The sequence below is a fragment of the Lygodium microphyllum genome, chromosome 11 (assembly GCF_053477565.2).
Source record: "Lygodium microphyllum isolate KBCC chromosome 11, Lygodium_microphyllum_v1.1.10, whole genome shotgun sequence".
NCBI classification, from domain to species: domain Eukaryota; kingdom Viridiplantae; phylum Streptophyta; class Polypodiopsida; order Schizaeales; family Lygodiaceae; genus Lygodium; species Lygodium microphyllum.
The window spans coordinates 117035453-117042038 of record NC_141145.1 but is presented as its reverse complement, the minus strand read 5'-3'; positions in this window follow the sequence as shown (position 1 = coordinate 117042038).

The window sequence follows — 6586 nt, the reverse complement described above, 5'->3', positions numbered from 1 at the left end:
TATAAAATTTCACCAAGGCAAGAATGACACATTTGTACTACCTCAACAATGCGAGCAGGTATATTAGAAGCTATTTATTTTCATATATATTACTTCTTGATACATTCTCAAAATACAATAAATATCTTAGTTTCTTACTTTTTGTTTTTTAAATGTAGATTGTGTATCACCCAATGGTAAACAATAACTGGTGGTAGCACGTCATCCCCATATCTAATCGTTCAAAACCAATATATGGCAATGCTACCAACATAGAGATAGTTGGTGACAATTCAATAATTAATCATGATGCCATGATCGAGGATATACATGATGCAGTGCAAGATGATCCCTGCGAGAATGTTCAAGGAAGCGCAGAAGAGGATAACAATATGGTTGCAGATGATGATGAAGAAATTGAGCATAGCAATACATCTGACAGTGGGATAGACTCATTTGTTTCATTGCCTATTGGTAACATAGACCTAGAGGTAGATAGTCTAGCAAGGGCCGATCTCATTGAAGATGAGATTGATCATTCATTGTAGCATATATAATTAGCTTTGAATGATTGGATGTATATTTGTAATACTACAAAAAAGTAAAGTTGGTAATGTATTAAAAAAAACACTAGCTGTTAAGATGTTTGGTCATATTTTGAGACTTTATGAGAAATGAAAAATATGTGCGTTTATTTTCGCATCCATAAGCACGTTTAAAAATGCGGGTATATAGACGCATTTTATATACTAGCGCCAATAGACACACTGATAAACACGCTGATAAATGCACACGCTATTTTGCATGTATAGTGCGCGTCTATAGGGTCTTTCTCTTATAGTGCATAAAATATTGGCTTCCAATATATTTACACTTACACAAGATGACAACTTTCATCTAGAATGTGCATTAGTACATGCATAAATTGATAACTTCTATCTATGATTTGTACTTAGATTAGTCAAGATTATAATCCATAGAATCATGATAGAAATAGTTGAAGGTGGATATTGCATAGGTTATTGATGCCAGGAGGCATATTCTATGATGGTGGATTCTGTGAGACCATAGTGGATTCCATGAGGTTTTGTGGTGGATTCCATAAAACTATATTTATTTGTCGGGGCTCATACACAAGGTGGATTCTTTGTGCAAAAAGTTGATAGAGACAACTGTCCTTTTTAGACGTCACATTAATTTAATATGCAAGTGGGTGATTGCATAGTTGGTGATTCCACAAAATACATATTTAAATTAATAGACATTTATGAGTTTAGAGTGCGCACTCGTATTAAATTAAGGTTAGGATAGAGTTCCAACCTATTTATTTATTTTGTGGCTGAAGACTGCTAGGTATTCACTTTTGTTGGTTTAATTTAATTATTTTCTAATAATTGTGAATGCTTCTATTAATGTGTAGAGCAGGTGGTAGTGGCATTGGGAAGCATTAGGCGATAGCATATATTCAAGTTATTTAAAAGAAATTATCATTTTTAATGGACGCGCATCTTATTATTAAAGGCGTGGCGCTAATATTTATTTAGGCATGCTTATTTATTGAAGCCCTTGACATATATCTATTATTTTGTATGCGCATGGACACATCGTTTAAATATTCATTATTGGGCATCGCACGACTCTTGGGCTGCCCAACTGCTTTATTCTTTATGCTTTGTGGAGCGTTCACACAAGGCATGGGGGGATATTGTACCCAATTTTTCTTCTTGTCTCATGTCGTGCAAGTCTATTGTCTTGAATTTTGAGCTTAAAGTAGAGTTATTTGTTCTTGGGGACCTTACGGCACTTGCTACGCACGCATACAACATCCGATTTGTGCACCAAAGGTATCAGAGCGAAGCTGAGATCAAGGGCTTCCAATCGCTTATCATCTCGCACGAAGGTGAAGCTCCTGGAATAAACGGGCTCTATAGTCCGTCTCGTGAAAATCCGTTAATACCAGCGTGTTCCTGGCAGTGAAGAACCCCCTCCTATGTTGTTGCATCGCGAAGGACCTGTCTTTGACGGCGCGACGGAGGACAACTTCCCAAGCTCCTTCATCAAGACGTTTTTCTCAGAGAAGAAGATAAGTCAATTTTTATTAGTTTGGAGACTACAAAGGTTAATAAGCTTTAAAAAGCGTAAGCTCGACAATTTGATAATCTGCAGTGGTAGTACGTTCTGAACGACATCAACATCCTCTCGTCTCGGCCGTTTGATGACGACTTGAATAAGCTTTAAGTTCAAAATCTTAATACTAAGCTTAATTAAAGCTTAAAATTTTTATTAAAAATCTCCTACATAGTGGTTGTTCTTATTGTCATACTCCCAAATCGATTTTACATCTCCATGCAAGCCTCTGTTCACACCCGTACTGTGATAGAGATAATTTCCAGCAAGTAAATTGCTATATGTAGTCTTCACGGGCAAAGAATTCGTTGAAGAAAGATCTCAGCAACTTCTGTATTCGCAAAGAAGAAAGATCGCAAAAAGCCATTTAAAAAAAGAGAGCAAGCCTTGTAAACCCGACTTTGAGCTATGCTCATCTCGCTAACAAGATTTCGAGTGTGTGAGGTCGTTTGAAATTTTATAGGATGACTGATCAAAATATGTAAGATTTTATGACCGAAGGTGATTTATCAGAACCAATGATGGAGCAAAAATTTGACCTAATTATGATGCAGATTTAAGAGGAACGAAGAGCACGTCAAACTTTGCAAGCTCAATTGGCCACTCTTAAACGATCTACTATCGATCAAGATGGACCGCAACCTGAAGATGTTATACGACGCAAGATCGATGCAACACTTAAAGCACAATCTATCCGGAAAGAAGCCAAGATAAGTAAAAGAAATTTCAAATTCTATATTTTTAATGGGTTATGCAATGGAAATACTATTCTCACTTTTATCAGTCAGTTTGATGATTATTTCCATGAATAATAGTATGCTGAAAAAGACAAACTCAAGTGTGTCACTAATCATTTAGAGGACAAAGCATCGCTATGGTGGACTATTGTCCGCAAAAGCAATGATTGTCCTACTACTTGGGAGACTTTTCAAAAGAAATTTTTGCACAATTTTCTTCCACCTCAATTCCACAAAAAAGCAATCAAACAGTGGGATCTTCTACAATAAAGAGATTGTAAGCCTATTTTACAATATACTGAGCATTTTTGGAATGCCCTATTGCAACTTCGAATGCTTGAAGATGTACCTGAGGTGACCCATAAGCGCGAGTTTATGCCTGGTTTTCTTGGTCACTTCTATGAGGAAGTGAACATGTTCAAGCGAATGACTCTCGAGGATGCAATTTCCTTGGCCCATGATGCTAAAGACAAAATTTGAGGATGAGAGAAGCGACCACAACAATTCCCAAATAATGGTAACTTCGGTACAAAGCAATTCAATTCTATCTTTCAAAGATTCAATCAAAACCGCTTTGTTTCATCTTCATTCCGTAAATCTTGGATACAGCCCCCTGCTTTACCATCAAACAAAAATCCAAATCCAAATCCATCCCTCCAGCTAAATCCCAACATTCCTAAACTCCCCGCTATTACCAATAATGTTTTCAAAGCTAAATCCATAGTCTACTATAAGTTTCATCAACCTGGACATCTAGTAGTGAGTTGTCAATCCAAAAAGCCAACTGTTCACATCAACTACTTGGGAGTGACTGAAAATGAAGACCATGAAGAAATGCCAAATTTCATAGAAGATGATGATATTGGTACTACCTCAGATACTTTACCAGGTATGCTAAATCCCCATTCTTTATCAACGATAAAATGTTTTGTGCATGGTAGAGAAAAGATTGTTTTACATAATGATAGGAGCACACACGATTTTATTTCAGTAAAATTGGTCAAATAATTGAATTTACATACTATTTCGACTCATTATCGCATCAAGACTTCATTCTTAGGCATTAGATATAATGGAACACAAGAAGTGCATGACTTAGAAATTAAAATTGGTGATTATGTTAAGCACATAAATTTTTTAGTTGTGCCTTTGCAATCTAGTGACATTATCTTAGAAATGCCTTAGCGTAATCAATATAATCCTGAAAAACAAATCATATTGCATGGTGTGCACGCCCTTGATAATTTTCCATTTCTTAGTCATACATAGGCTAAATGTGCATTAAGAAAATGTAGCAAATCCTACTTAATATGGGTGAATGAAATTGAAGTTAAGAAAAATCAGATGCATCCTAGACACACACAATTTCTATCACAATTTAAAGATTGTTTTGTTACTAACTTACAACTTGGCTTACCACCTATACGTCATGAAGATCATAAAATAGACTTAACTACAAGTTCTCAACCACCATGTAAAGCACCTTATCGACATAATCAAATTAAACAGAAAGAAATTTAAACCCAAATTGAAGAATTGTTAACTCGAGGACTCATTAGGCCCAATACTTGGGGGAGGGGGGGTTCACTCATAAATATATGTATATATAACGTGAGTTCAAAATAAGGGATTTTTAAGACACCATTTTTATACATTTTTTATATATAGAAGGGTGTCATATAAAGGGGTTACTTATAGATTGAATAGAAAAGGGTTGTGTTTTATTCAAGAAAATTTCATAGATTAGGATATTTATAAATAGGCCATGAACGCACGTTATATAGAGGATATATATATAGTGAACCCCCCGAGACCCAGTAGTTCTCCTTTTGGTGCACCTGTCCTGTTAGTCAAGAACAAAAATAACGCTTGTAGGATATGCATTGATTATTGTGCCCTAAATAAGATTACTGTAAAAAATAGATATTCGATCCCTATGGTAGACAACCTCATAGATAAACTACAAGGGGCTATAATATTTAGTAAAATAGATCTTAAATCTGGATCCCATCAAGTACGATTGGACACATCTGATATTTTTAAAACTACATTTAGGACTCAATTTGGACATTATGAATTCTTTATTATGCATTTTGGTTTAACTAATGCACCAGCCACATTCAGTCGTATGATGAATCACATATTTTTGAAGAATTAACATTTTGTCATTGTTTTCTTTGATGACATATTGGTTTTTAGTAAAAATGAGAACAGGCATTATGAACATTTATCCTTGGTTTTCAAATTATTGAAGGAAAATCAATTATATGCTAATCCTGAAAAGAGTGAACTTTTCCAAACCCACATTGAATACTTAGGACATATTGTTTCATATGAAGGTATTAAAGTTGACCCTAAAAAGATAGAAGCAATTTTGAATTGGCTGATGCCTAAAAATTTGCATGAACTACGTTCTTTCTTAGGTCTTGCTAGCTTTTACAGAAAAATTGTGAGAAATTTTTCATTGCCTGCATTGCCTTTGACAAATTTATTAAAGAAATGTATTGTGTAACATTGGTATGAAAATCAGCAAGAGTCTTTTGATTTACTGGAACATGCCTTAACACATGCTCCTGTATTGCAACTGCCTAACTTTAATAGACCATTCTTCCTAATAGTCACTGACACTAGTGGATCTCGAATAGGAGCTGTCCTTATGCAAGATTTACATCCCATAGCCTACTCTAGCTACAAACTTGAACCCTCTGAACTCAAGTATTCTACCTATGATAAGGAATTGCTAGCAGTAGTATAAGCTTTACGATAATGGAAACACTATTTAATGGGATCTGAATTCATGATCAAAACTAACCAACAAAGTATCAAACATCTACTTAGTCCGCCACAAATCTCTGACTGTCATATTAAATGGTTACTTTTATTCAAAATTTTCATCCACTTATCCAATATCAACTGGGAAAAGAAAATGATGTTGCCAATGCCTTGAGTAGAAGACCAACTATTCATAATATTTCTGTGATATCTTTTGATTCCCTTATTCTTATGAAAGATACCTATGATCAAGACCCTAGTTTTCAAGCTGATTGGAATAAATTAATTGCAAATAACTAGATTCCAATTGATTCATTGTATAACGGTTCCATTTATATCATTTGTATTGCACGAAATTCATTGTCTCCCATATCAAGACCATAGAGGTATTATTTCCACTTTACGTACATTGGTTCAAGATTTTTACTGGCCACAGATGGAATCTGATGTTTCTAACTTTGTATCTAAATGTTTAATTTGTCAAAGAGTTAAGCGACACCATGGTAAGCAATATGGTTTATTAATGCCTTTATCAATTCTAGAACGACCATGGAAACATATTTCAATGGATTTTATTACTGGTTTCCCTAACACCCAACGTAATCATGATATGATTTGGACTATTGTAGATCGGTTTAGCAAACAAGCATATTTCATTCCATGCAATAAAATGTTAACTGCATCTCAAGCTGCTCAATTGTTTTTTAAAATTGTTTTCACTAATCATGGTTTACTAAAAGTTATTATTTTTTATCGTGATTCTAGATTTCGTAATAATTTTTAGACTATTTTGTTTGCTAATTTAGGTACAAATATTGATTTTACATCTGCATTTCATTCTGAAATAAATGGGCAAACAGAAGCTACAAACAATACAATTTTGGATCTTTTGTGTGTATACACAATTTCAAAACCACAAACATGGGATACACACTTGCATTTACTTCAGTTTGTATACAATAACATCCCAC